Below are 14812 nucleotides of genomic sequence, written 5' to 3' on the forward strand. Positions count from 1 at the left end.
GAAAGCCCCATTCGCGAAATGACACACGCCAGAACTGCAACAGTTGCCATCAGAATTTTTATGGACAAGAACCAACTAATGGCATTTTTTCAATATACACCACATTTCACCTTGTGCTTTATTTTCCTATAATGCGTGCTCCTATGTAATGGGTCCCCTGTGGCTTCAGCAGATATGGAGACCCCTTGCTCACTTTCCTGCTGCTCCTGTCTTGACACCTTTGGCGGGCGTCCTCTGGGGTGGCGAGCCTGTGAGGGCTCATCAGCATTCTGCTGCTCCTATGGCTGTGCAGGGGTTGAGACGTCTATCTCACTTGGGTGTGGACTCCGGTGGGGCTCTGACCGAGGGCTCTGCAGTGGCATGGAAGTGTGAGCGCTTGGAGAGGAGCCCCCACTTCCTTGAGGTCAGCCACCAACCTCCCTCTCATGGGTCAGGTCCCCCTAAGTGCCTGCAAGTGGCTTGAGAGCACCTTGCTGCACATCAGGGGGGCCATGGGGACCCGTATCTGCAATGGCAGTCCTACTCAGTAGGACTTCCATGAAGGTTTGGTTTCTCTTTTCAATAGATGCCCATCACTCCTCAAGAGATGTCATTCTATTCTGAACACTCACCATGTTTTCCATACCCTGGCAACTAACCTCCTCCATGGCTGTAGCCCTCCTCTCCTCTACTGTAGCCCTCCTCTCCTCTACCATAGCCATCCTCTCATCTACGGTAGCCAGCCTTACCATGGAGGCAGCAATCATTTCCACGTAGGTAGCCATTCTTTCCGTGTTTATGCGTTCATGTGCCACTGACTCCACAAAGGCTCTGCTCATGGTCGCTATGGACTCCTCCATTTGCTCCACACTCGCAGCGACCCTGGAGACAAAACCTGCCAGAGACTCCTGCATCTGTGCATGGAGTTCCCTCACCTCTGATCTTATGGATGGACTCAGAGGCAGAGGGTCGACATGCAGCTGAGCCGAGCTGGCAGAGTCCTGCGCCTTCCGATGAGGACTCTCCACTGCTGTCCCTGTCTCCACAATCTGCTGATGCTCACTTGTGAGCTGTGATGCACCAGGTGACAACACTACTCTATGTCCCGAAGGTCCCCCCCCCGAGGTGTGAGTGTCTGCGCTGGTGCTGGGTGTGCTTATTTCTGCTGACTTTGCACCCTCAGAGGTTGCAGATTCCTCTGAGGAGTCTGGAATCTCAGGCTCTTCCTCCTGCACAGAGGGGACGGGGGCTCTCGATGGTCCTGTGGGGGAGTAATGGAAAGAGTTAGAGGTGTGATGCCAAGGTTACATGCACATTGCATTTTGCAGATGATCATAAGTCCATATGATGTAGCTTCAGAAGCATTATCAGCGACTCATGCAATGTCAATGAGAGAGATGGAAAACTATTCTGTCACCAGCTTGCGGGGATGCACCTGTCTGTCCTTCCCCAACTTCCACATCTGTATCAGCCCCGACAATCTCCAGGACGGCTTCCTCCCAGGGAGTGAGCTGGGCTAATGAGGGTGGCCCTCCTCCTGTCCTGGCTCACTCTCTTCTGTTATGAGCTCTCTTTTCCTGCAATGAGGGAGACAAGTGGAGGTTGAGTGAGAATGAAGGAGTGAGTGTAGAGATTGCATAGCATTGATACTTAGAAGGAGACAAAGATGGAGTGAGGTTGCAAGGCCAAGGGCCCTCCCTGTGTGTTGTCAGTTGTGTTCAAAGCATCAGAGTGAGAGGGAGTGTAAGGGCTGCTTGGTCGAATAGTTATGTGAATGTGAGCATAGAGAGAGAGGGAATGGCTAAGGGTGCATGGATGTGAGTGTCAAGTGGGATGTGGAGGAAGAGATTGCTAAAGCTGAGTGCTGGTGAGGAAAGGCAATGGGGATCAGATTGAGTTTGATGGAAACTTCATACTTACTTTTCCAGTGCGACGAAGGACATGGAATCTTTTCCTTCACTGCATCCAGGTGCGCCGTGTGAGCCCCAAGGAGTTGACTTCCCCAGCCACCTGTAGGCACACAGCCTTGGTCTGACTGGAAGGCCTCTTCCTCCCTGAAGAAGGGAACAGGACCTCCCTGTGGGCCCTAGCCCCATCCAGCAATGCTTGCAGTGATACCTCATCAAATTTTGGCGCAGCTCTTGCCCTCCCGCTGGCCATTGTTCCTGCAGGCTCCTGTGCCATCATAAGGGGAAAGCTTGGAAACCTGCAGAAGAAGCAAGGCTTGCTGTGGACCTTAAATGCAGCAGCAATGATGATGTCATATTATGCGACTTTCTGACTGGAAATACTCATTTGCCAAGGGTTCCCACACGTTGGAAATCAATTGGCCAATTGAGTTAAAATTGCATCAATCTCACACACCCATTTAGATTCGTGTGGGAAACACCAAATTTGGGGAACCCGACAATTGCCCGCACCTGAGTTAAAATTGACCCCAATGTGATTGCTTGATGTATCTATTGATGTAATATTTTCAAAGTGTTCTGTTGTGTACCTTTTACAACATGTAAATCAAAAACACTTCAACCGAGTATTTCATGCATTTCTTAGCTTCTTCAATTGGTTGTATATATAATCGTGTTTCCTGTTTCTCATTTGATGTTACTTTTACAAAGGCACATGGGGGGAAAAATTCAGTTGGTTTGTGCCTCCCATTAGCGCCTTAAGATATAGATATAAATATAAGTATAGATTCTGTATCAACTCATTAACACACACATTGGGTGCCAACTGAAGGGATAATTACTAGTCCTGGCCCTTTTTGGGCTACGCCAGATCAGGCGTATTCCCCAGACGTTCACCTTCAACTAAAGTTAGAGGTAGCCACATTCTATAAGACGCTTAATTGGGTCTAAAGTTCCAGGCTATCTCTCTCTAAAGGAAAGGAATGACTTGAAGATGTTATCGTCCTCCAGATAGCACTTTTAATAAGTTTAACTAGACTGTAACCTTCCGGATATTATGAGGGTCCAGAAAACCCCCCCAGAATTCTGCAACGCCTCACCAAAGTGTGTACAGAAATTGAGTTAGCGAGTCTGATACAGAAATACTATTTGAGACAATTCTAAAAATATATAGATTTATTAAAGAGCTGACATACAGTTAACAGCTTGCAATTCAATCGCAACTTTAACAGTTCAAAATACAAATAGCTTATCAAATTCAAATTCAAATTCAAATGCTTTATTGGCATGAAAGTTTACAGGGAACCATATTGCCAAAGCTTACATAACAAAAAGTACAGGTTTCCAACATTCTGTAGGTGTCAAACGTTTTTGACCCTCGTTGGGTACAGACAGTATTAATTTAAACAGTCGTTGACCCTCGTTGGGTGCATTCAGTATTAATTTAAAACAGTCGTTGGGTACATTCGGTATTAATTTAAACATTTTTAGAGTATATATGCTATGGGTGTGCTCGTTAGTCACTCACTGTTCCTCAGGTTGTGACATGTTGTTACATATTGGGCACCAAGATATGGTCTGTCTCCCTCCCCCAGGACTATTTGTAATTTTGACAGGTCATCCAATTCGTTGAAATCTGGGGTTGTAAGGCTGAGCTTGTCAAAATATATGTTTCTTGTCTTGTTGAATTTTTCGCATTTTAGGAGGAAGTGCACCTCTGTCTCAACCTCGCCGGCCAGACAGTGATCACATATTCTATTTTCTTTAGGTTGCCAGGATTTCTTGTATCTTCCTTTTTCAATTGCCAGTTGGTGGTCGCTTAGTCTGTATCTGGTGAGGGTCTGCCTCTGTTTTGTGTCTCTGATGGTCGAGAGATAGTCTGCCAGTTTATATTCTCTTTTTAGGGCCTGGTAGCATTCTAATCTGCTTTGGCTTTTGGTTATTTTGTTCCAATGTTCCAGGTAGGTTTCTTTGCATTGTTTAATGATTTGGTTCACTCGGATTGGTGTTTAGGGAGCAATGTTGGTCTGGGACTGGTCAGGGTCCGGCTGGGTAGGAGAACTTAGTTTCAGTAACATCTAACTCAGGGGACTCGTTTCTGGGTTCAGCTCTTGGGTCTGGAGGGCTTTAAAATGAAGGGTGTCTGGGGAACTAGATTTGAGGTGATTTAGAAAGTTTAGTGCTCGTTTTTGGATGTTTATTATCAGTGGGTATCTGCCTAGTTCGGCTCTACATGCATTTGTTGGTGTTTTCCTTTGGGTGCGAAGAATGCTTCGGCAAAATTCTGCATGTAGGGCTTCTATTGTGTGTTTTTCCCATTTAGTGTAGCTATGGTGATTGAGTGGGCCCCATACTTCACTACCATACAGCGCAATGGGCAGGATTATACTATCAAATATTTTGAGCCAGATTTTGATTGGAATTTGGATGTTGTAGAATTTTCTTTTTATTGCATATAGGGCTCTTCGGGCTTTTTCTTTTAGTGCATTCACTGCTATGTTGAAGCTCCCTGATGCTGTAATGGTTAGACCAAGGTAAGTGTAGCTCATAGTGTGTCCTATGATGGTATCACTGAGAGTAAACTGGAATATCTTTCTTATTCTCAGAGATCCTTACTCTCAAATCTTAACTTCGTACATTTTTACATTTCTTATTATTTCAAATCCAGAATATCCACCAAAATCAAATAAGAGTACCTTTTTGATCCCTGAGACTCAAAGAATTAAAAACTTCAGAGCCTGCTTCTGAAGTTGAGAATCGCTTGCCCTTTCCAGCGACTTCTGACTTTCCATCGGAAAAGCTCTATTTTTATAACTTTTTTTAGTGGTTTACCCTTTGAAGTTTTCTGCTGGTGTAAGCTAATTATCTCTAGTCATTCTTTGTTGAATTCTTTTCTATTCTTACTGTCATTTCAACTGTTAGCTTGCAGACTTCTGTCTGTTGTTTAGGTGTTTCAAAAACTTATCATAAAATGGCTACAACAGATTTATCTCTTTCTTGCTATTCTTATCGAAGGCCTTCCATTCAATTTCTAAATCACTTCTGCTATTTGAAAGCAGACTGTTCCATTTTCAATACAAACACAATGTGATTGCTTGGTGTATCTATTGATGTAATATTTTCAAGTGTTCTGTTGTGACCCTTTTACAACATGTAAATCGAAAACACTTCAACTGAGTATTTCATGCATTTCTTAGCTACTGCAATTGGTTATGTATATAATTGTGTTTCCTGTTTCTCATTTGATGTTACTTTTACAAAGGCACATGGGTTTTTAATATTCTGTGTTCCTGTTCAAAGTGGTAGTTTTCAACACTTTACTTGGGCATAGCTATTGTGTTGGTTCCAATGTTCAGACATAGAGGAACCTCCAGTCTGCTGTTTCAATAGGGCCACTGTCTTAATATTAACAATCAATTCCCATTTCAAAAGCTTGTGTGCTGTTTACAACTTTGGTGTTAACGCTTCATCTTATCTCAAAAGCCTGTGTTCAGTTTGCAGCCTGTGTCGTTGAGGATTTTAGATTTTTAAACCCAGTTATCATGTTTTAATAAAGTCAAAATTCCATTCATAGGATGGTGTATCTCTTGGAATATGGCTATTTCCTTTGCATGTTGGGGAATCCTCCTCTCCCTTTGCCCCAGCATTGGCAGCCGTGCCATCAGCCACCAACCCCATGCTCTGGAATTCCCTTCCTTAAACCCATTTGACTCTCCATGTCCTTTACCTCCTCCAAGACACTTCTTAAAACCCACCTCTGTGACCAAGGTCACCCCTCCTAATATCTTTTGGCTTGGGGTCCATTTTTATGTTGCTTACTGAGGGGATAGACACACATGACATTAATGAACCTATGGAGTCAGTTTTGTGAATCGTTTTGAGATTTTTGCTTTTATTTAAAGTTGTTATTGTTGTTACTGTTCAATAAAACAAGTTAGCACTTCATTTGCATTGCATCTAGACAGTGTTCCTGTAATTGTAAATTGGAATCTGAGGTGAGAAAAGTGCTCTGTTTGGCAGCTGTGGAATAGATGTCGCTTGTTGTGTGGAGTGATTAGGAGGTGGTTGGTCAGACTGTTAATTGGGCTGGGAGGCTAAGAGAAGATTTTTTTGAAGGACTCATAGCAAATGTAACCAGATAGCCCTGGCAGTTGGCCACTGCTGTTCCCCAACAGCCTCCATAGGATTCTTAAAGGCATGTGTGTCTAAACACTTACTGGATTGAAGGCCTGCTCCATTGCCAGCACTTGTCCCCATTATACAACAAAGTTGTGCTGCATGCAACAAATAATAGTGACACATAATACGCTGCCTGAGCTGTAATAGAGGAAACCCTTAGACCTGTCAAGGCATTGGAATCATTCCAGACCCAATATTTATGGGGAGGCGGGGCGGGAGCAGTGGGAGGAGTTCTAGGTGGGAAACTCGGAATTACGGGTTTCCCAGACGTCTTGCTGAAATTAACAGCAGGATGTGTTTTAAATAATTTCACCAGGTTTCCTGCCCGACGGCCAGCCTGATTGACAGGCTGCCTGATTGGGTGAGCAAAGGTGCGGCACAAGGCTGCATCCGGGAAGCAGAGAGGAAGAGGGCGAGATCGCAGGGAGGGGGAAATTGTGGAGGTCGGGGTTGGGGGGTGGGGGGAGAGAGCATGGAGGTCGGGGGGATTCATGGTTGGGGGAGATCAGGAGGAGTCGGAGATCACGGAGGTTGTCGGGGGGGGTTGGTGGGTGGAGCTTGGCCGGTCACAAGGAGGGAAGCTGGTAAGCTTGTTGAACCGGGGAGGTGGGAAACACTCCTGCTCCTCCTGGCCCACAAACAGTGCTGTAAATGCACTTAACTTATGGATCCAGCCCTTCTCGCCTCCTTTTACCTGCCGGGTTTCCCAAGGCCCGGGAAAGCCGGCCAAAGTGGGTAAAAGAAAAAGCTAAGATGGAGGCACGGAACCTCCTTAAAAGATTTTACCAACCGACCCGCCTTCTTGAGAGCGGATTGGTCACCCACCCCCTGACCCGCCTCCGTTAAAACCAGAAGTGGGTGAGTTGGGGTCGCGTTTGAGATTTAAAAATATTTTACTTCTCACCTGACCCAAACCCACCCATTCTTGGGGGTTAAAATTCCCCCTCCCGCCCCCCCCCTGTTATTTCAAGATACCATAGTGTGCTCAGTGATGCCTCTTGTAGCAGCATGGACCCTCTTTTGGCCTTCATCGGGTGTGAGTGGATGTCGCACATCTGTCATAAAGCAGGCCTGCAGTGGGTACCCTTCTTCTCAAGAAGCCAATCTTGCACTTACTGTCCAGGGTCAAACAACGGGCAATGGAGGATTGATAAAGATATTGCAGTTGCTCGGAAAGAAGACTGCATCATCCTCTCTCTGCAGACTGGCTGCACGCTGAGGCAGTGGAATTCCAGAGTATTAGTACAATCTTGTGGCAAACAACATGCAGGGCAGCATATGTACAATCTGTGATGCCCTGGACTTTATCTTGCAAGATAAGGGAATCCAGGACTTTCTCCTGCTGTTTCCAGTCACATTGTTGTAATGTAGGGAAGCACAGCAGCCAATCTGCACACAGCCTGTTCCCACAAACAGCAATGAGATAAATGACCAAATAATCTGTTTTAGTGATGTTAGTTGAGGGATAAACCTTGACCAGGACACTAGGAGAACTCCTGACTCTTCCTTGAATAGTGCTGTAGGATCTTTTACAGAGGGCAGACAGAGTCTTGGGGGGGGGGGAATTTTTCTGGCACTCAGGGGACGGGTTTGGAGGTGGGACCGCTGGCAAAATTGCAAAAATTGACCGGGTCCCGAACCCGCTGTCAACCCGCCTCCATAAAATCTTCCTAAGTGTCGGGTCCCCGATTTGCGCAAGGACCCTACAGCTAGCGGGTAGTTAACAGGCAGCTAAGAGGCTTTTTTCAATTTTGCCGGTCGACTGCGGGCTTTCTGACGTCCGGACACCACGCCAGGGTAAGTGCGGCGTGCTGTGGGTCTACTGTAAGGTTTGTACATTGATGACAGCTGCAGAAGTGGTGTGAAGGATCCAATGGTACACTGGTGAGTTTCAGAGGTAAGAAAATGTTGGGAAAATCAATTTTAATGTATTTAGACTTTTCTGTAGGTAACAAGGTTTGAAGTGTTTGTGTAGACCCACCTCACTGGGAGAACCTCTCTCACCAGTGACATGTCGCTTCTGCACCCTCACCTGCAGCTACCATCTGTTTTATCCTAAGGAGGGAGCCTCTGGAGAGCCTGGGTGCAAGGGTTCACCCTCTCAAACAAGTATACCGTTTTGGATACTGTTGGGGGGAATGACTCACCAGGGGAAGGCAGCAGCAGCCAGCTTCCTGGCACTGGGGGCGCTCCTGCTGCCCAGGAGGGGAGGAAAAAGAGTGGGAGAGCAATAGTCGTAGGGGATTCTATAGTAAGGGGAACAGATAGGCGTTTCTGTGGCCGTAGACGTGAATCCAGGATGGTTTGTTGCCTCCCTGGTGCCAGGGTCAAGGATGTCACTGAGCGGCTGCAGGGCATTCTGGAGGGGGAGGGTGAACAGCCAGAGGTCGTGGTCCACATTGGTACCAACGACATAGGTAAAAAGAGGGATGAGGTCCTGCAGCAAGAATTTAGGGAGCTAGGGGCAAGATTAAGGAGCAGGACCTCAAAGGTTGTAATCTCTGGATTACTCCCGGTGCCACGTGCTAGTGAGTATAGGGATAGGAGGATAGAACAGATGAATGCGTGGCTAAAGGGATGGTGCAGGAGGGAGGGCTTTAGTTTCCTGGATCACTGGGTCTGCTTCTGGGAAAGGTGGGACTTGTACAAGTCAGACGGTTTACACCTGAACCAGAGGGGAACCAATATCCTTGCGGGGAGGTTTGCTAGCACTGCTGGGGGGGGTTTAAACTAATTCGGCAGGGGGATGGGATACAGAGTGGAGCTATAGTAGGGGGTGATGTACAGCCAAATAAGGAGGAAAAAACAAGTCAGCAGGGAAGGCAGAGCAAAGATGTGAAGGCAAAAGGGAATATGGCAGGGCTGGAAGGCATTTATTTTAATGCAAGGAGTCTTGCAAATAAGGTGGATGAACTGAAGTTGTTGTTGAACACATGGGAGTACGATATTGTTGCTATCACGGAGACATGGTTGAGGGAGGGTCAGGACTGGCAGCTAAATATTCCGGGGTATAGAATCTTCAGGCGAGACAGAGGGGGGTGTAAAAGGGGAGGGGGTGTTGCAATATTAATTAAGGAGTCTATTACTGCTGTAAGGAGGGATGATATATTAGCGGGTTCCTCTAATGAGGCCATATGGGTAGAACTTAAAAACAAAAAGGGGTCAAGCACCTTGCTGGGATTGTATTATAGGCCCCCAAACAGTCAGGGGGAGATAGAGGAACAGATATGCAGGCAGATATCAGAAAAGTGTGAAAATAATAGGGTAGTAACAGTGGGGGATTTCAACTTCCCCAATATAAATTGGGATAGTCAGAGTGTGAAAGGCTTGGAGGGAGCAGAATTCTTAAAGTGCATCCAGGAAAGCTTTTTGAGCCAACATGTAGAAAGTCCTACAAGAGAGGGGGTGGTACTGGACCTAATTCTAGGGAATGTAGCCGGGCAGGTGGTGGAAGTGTCTGTAGGAGAGCATTTTGGCGATAGTGACCACAATTCGGTGAGATTTAAGGTGGTCATGGAAAAAGACAAAGACGGCCCGGAAATCAGGGTTCTAAATTGGGGGAAGGCCGATTTTAATAAGATAAGACAGGATCTGGCAAAAGTGGACTGGGAGCAGCTACTTATAGGAAAATCCACATCAAAACAGTGGGAGGCTTTCAGAAGGGAAATAGAGAGAGTACAACACCAACATGTTCCTGTAAAGGTCAAGGGTGGGACCAACAAGCAAAGGGAACCTTGGATGACAAAGGATATACAAAAATGCATTAGGAAAAAAAGGGGGGCTTTTGGCAGTTACAAAAGACAAAAGACAGTGGAAGCCCTAGAGGAGTATAGGAGGTGCAGGGGCATACTTAAAAGAAATTAGGAGGGCGAGGAGGGGCCATGAAATAACACTGGCGAGCAAAATAAAGGAAAATCCTAAGATGTTTTATAAGTATATTAAGGGCAAGAGGATAACCAGGGAAAGGGTAGGGCCCATTAGGGACCAAAGTGGCAAGCTGTGTGTAGAGCCAGATGAAGTAGGTGGGGTTTTAAATGAATTTTTTGCCTCAGTGTTCACTATGGAGAAAGACGATGTAGATATAGAAGTCGGGCAAGGGGACTGTGACATACTTGAACATATTAGCATCGAGAGGGAGGAGGTACTAGCGGTTTTAGCAGGCCAAAAAGTGGATAAATCCCCAGGCCCGGACGAGATGTATCCCAGGCTGTTGTGTGAGGCAAAGGAGGAGATTGCAGGGGCTCTGACACAAATTTTCAGAACCTCTCTGACCACAGGGGATGTACCAGAGGACTGGAGAACAGCTAATGTAGTACCATTATTCAAGAAGGGTAGCAGGGATAAACCAGGGAATTACAGGCCAGTGAGCCTAACATCTGTGGTAGGGAAATTATTGGAAAAAATTCTGAGGGACAAAATTAGTCTCCACTTGGAGAGGCAAGGATTAATCGGGGATAGTCAGCATGGCTTTGTCAAGGGTAAATCATGTCTGACCAATCTGATTGAATTTTTCGAGGGGGTGACTAGGTGTGTGGATGAGGGAAATGCTGTGGATGTGGTTTACATGGACTTCAGTAAAGCTTTTGACAAGGTCCCGCATAGGAGACTGGTCAAGAAGGTAAGAGCCCATGGGATCCAGGGGGCCTTGGCGCGTTGGATCCTAAACTGGCTGAGTGGCAGGAGGCAGAGGGTGATGGTCGAAGGTTGCTTTTGTGACTGGAAGCCTGTGTCCAGTGGGGTACCTCAGGGATCGGTGCTGGGTCCCTTGCTGTTTGTGATCTACATTAATGATTGGATGAGAATGTAAAGGGTATGATCAGTAAGTTCGCGGATGACACGAAAATTGGTGGGGTGGTAAATTGCGAGGAGGAAAGCCTCAGGCTACAGGACAATATTAACGGGTTGGTCAGATGGGCGGAAAAGTGGCAAATGGAATTTAACCCGGAAAAGTGCGAGGTGATGCATTTTGGACGGACAAATAAGGCAAGGGAATACACAATGAGTGGTAGGACCCTAGGAAGTACAGAGGGTCAGAGGGACCTTGGTGTACATGTACATAATTCCCTGAAGGCAGCGGAACAGGTAGATAAGGTGGTTAAAAAGGCTTATGGGATACTTGCCTTCATTAGCCGAGGCATAGAATATAAGAGCAGGGAGGTTATGATGGAGCTGTACAAAACGCTGGTGAGGCCACAGCTGGAGTACTGTGTGCAGTTCTGGTCGCCTCACTATAGGAAGGATGTGATTGCTTTGGAGAGGGTGCAGAGAAGATTCACCAGGATGTTACCTGGGATGGAGCGCCTCAGCTATGAAGAGAGACTGGACAGGCTGGGGTTGTTTTCCTTGGAGCAAAGAAGGCTGAGGGGGGACCTGATTGAGGTGTACAAAATGATGAGGGGCATAGATAGGGTAGATAAAGAGGAACTTTTCCCCTTAGTAGGGGGGTCAATAACAAGGGGGCACAGATTCAGGGTAAGGGGCAGGAGATTTAGGGGGGATTTGAGGAGGAACTTTTTCACCCAGAGGGTGGTTGGAAGCTGGAACTCACTGCCTGAAAGGGTGGTAGAGGCAGGAACCCTCACAACATTCAAGAAGCATTTGGATGAGCACTTGAAATGCCATTGCATACAAGGCTATGGACCAAATGCTGGAAAATGGGATTAGACTGGACAGGGAGGGATGGGCGGCGCAGACACGATGGGCCGAAGGGCCTCTTTCTGTGCTGTAAAACTCTATGACTCTATGACTCTATGACCTTTGTACAGTGATTGTTAGTGTTTGCTGCACCTCAATGCTGTCAAACACTGAAAAATCATCTGTCAAACAAAAATGTGCGTGTCCCCTTTAAGAAAACTGGCAGATGACGTGTCATCAACTGACTTCATCTGACACTGGCTTTCTATTAATTGGCCAGCAAGCCCACAGGGCGGGCTTAACAAGGCCAATTGACGTAAAATTACGTCTGTGCATCAGGCGTCATTGGGGGTCGGGATCGGAACCCGCAAGTGAGCTGACCCGCTCCCAAAATGCACCGAAAGGTAAGATCGCACCCTTGGTTTTAGCATCCCATCCAAAAGACAGCACCTCCAACAGTGCAGCACTCCCTCAGTACTGCACTGAAGTTCCAGCCTGGAAAATGTGTTCAAGAATGAGACTTGAACCCACAACATTCTGACTCAGAGGCTAGAGTTCCAGCATTGAGCCACAGCTGACTCAGTGAGGGTAAACTAACTTCAAGTTACTATCAGAGAGCCTTGCCCGCTGCCAATACAAATTGGACATTTGCCCACAATTTTCTTACCTTTAAAGGAAAGGCCGACACTGCAGAATTATAAAATTACCCCAACTGCCTAAGTCCATACATAAAGAATGGCCACTTGAGAGAGGTTTCTGAGGATGGGCAGCATCCATTGAACCATATTGAACCAGTTACTTTAGTAGGGGAGGATAGAAAATTGGAGAGCGAAAAAAAAAATCAGCAAGTACATTGGAAGAGTCCTCAAAATGGATTGTCTTCCTAATTTACAGGAAATGGTTGTGGTATACAATTTGGCGAACAGTTGAGCACTTACATGTATTCATGTTTCTTGATGATCCTCATTCGATTGATCAAAGCCACAGAATTCATCGGATGTTAATTCTTTCCAGACAATGAGAGAAAAAAATGAGACTGAATTTGTTAAGATAATCGGTTAACTTTAAATCACTGACTGTGGCTTCAGTATATTGATTAGTTGAATTTACAAGCAGGTTACACACTTTGCTAGTAAAACATAATTGGAATTGGAAGACAGCAAAAACACCATAAATTTTGAATGAATCTATTTTACCTCATGAATCTCAAGTAATGGGATCCTTTAGGTCAGTCCTGCCGCCAACTGCCTGACTTCCTGACACATTCTTACATTGCTGCTGTTGTACACTTCTTACTTGTTATGTCCTCATCCGTTTCGATAGCCATGGTCACCCATGATAATGTCCTAACCGATATCAGGCTCGTACTCTTAACTGTGTCTGAGGAATCAGTGACAGAAAATAGCACAACTAATGATGCTGATCATTGATTAGCTCTCTATGCATTTCCTGCAACAACTAGGGATACCATAGCAATAATTTTATAATTAATGCTCCCAGCACGGAGCTTTGCCCACTGGAAGCTCATGTCAGGAATCTGGGCACCTGTCCTCCTCATGATTTTCTGTCTATTCGATTAATTGTAAATCATGGGGATTGTGCAATGAATTTCCAATCCCAACAGGTGAAGTTTGCTTGAAAGGTGCTATATAAATGCAAGTCTTTCTTTTTTCACTTAGTAAGTTAAAATGAAGATTAGAAATTCATTTCTTGAAGACTTTACACAATCACTACATCAAGTCAAATTTTTAATAAAGTCAAAACCAATAAAAACTTAAGAGGTAATTTTGAGTATCACAGGGATTTTGCCTTGCTGTGCCATGATTATCAAACCAATATTGGAGATAACAAACAAAAGCAGCAATTATTTTTATGAAAAAAGTAGTCACAATACAAAAAAAGTCATGTTTCAGAAACAACAAATTTGTAATTACACAGAGATAATCCATAAAAGTGTTCCACATACTTGTAAGGTGTAATGATCAGCAACATGAGAGCCAATTTGCACACTGCAAAGTCCCACAATGTAGAGAAACACAGCAGCCAATTTTCACACACATGTTCCCACAAACAGCAATGAGATAAATGACCAGATAATCTCTTTTAGTGTTGTTGGTTGAGGAATAAATATTGGCCAGGACACCTGGGAAAACACATAACAACATAAGAAGTAGGAGCACGAGTAGGCCATACGGCCCCTCAGGCCTGCTCTGCCATTCAATAGGATCACGGCTGCTCCAAATCTAGACTCACGTCCACTTCCCTGCCCTCTCCCCATAACCTCGAATTCCCTTGTCAGCTAGGAAACTGTCTATCTCTGTTTAAAATTTATTTAATGTTGCAGCTTCCACAGCTCTCTGGGGTAGCAAATTCCATAGATTTACTACCCTCTGAGTGAAGAAGTTTTTCCTCATCTCAGTTTTGAAAGGGCAGCCCCTTATTCTAAGATTATGCCCCCTAGTTCTAGTCTCACCCATCAGTGGAAACATCCTCACCGCATCCACCTGATCAAGCCCCCTCACAATCTTATATGTTTCGATAAGATCGCCTCTCATTCTTCTGAACTCCAATGAGTAGAGGCCCAACCTACTCAACCTTTCCTCATACATCAACCCCCTCACTCCGGAATCAACCAAGTGAACCTTCTCTGAACTGCCTCGAGAGCAAGTATATCTTTTCTTAAATAAGGAAACCAAAACTGCACGCAGTATTCCAGGTGTGGCCTCACCAATACCCTGTATAACTGCAGCAAGACTTCCCTGCTTTTATACTCCATCCCCCTTGCAATAAAAGCCAAGATTCCATTGGCCTTCCTGATCACCTGCTGCACCTGCATACTAACTTTTTGTGTTTCATGCACCAGGGCCCCCAGATCCCTTTGTACTGTAGCACTTTGCAGTTTCTCACCATTTAGATAATAATGGGTTTTTTCTGCCAAAGTGCATAACCTCAAATTTTCCAATATTATATTCCATCTGCCAAATCTCTGCCCACTCACTTAGCCTGTCTATGTCCTTTTGCAGGTTTTTTATGTCCTCCTCACTCACTGCTTCCCCTCCCATCTTTGTATCGTCAGCAAACTTGGATATGTTGCACTCGGTCCCTTCCTCCAA

This window comes from Somniosus microcephalus, chromosome 7 (assembly GCF_052327205.1).
Source record: "Somniosus microcephalus isolate GS21.2 chromosome 7, FLI_Smic_1.0, whole genome shotgun sequence".
In the NCBI taxonomy this organism is placed as follows: Eukaryota; Metazoa; Chordata; class Chondrichthyes; order Squaliformes; family Somniosidae; genus Somniosus; species Somniosus microcephalus.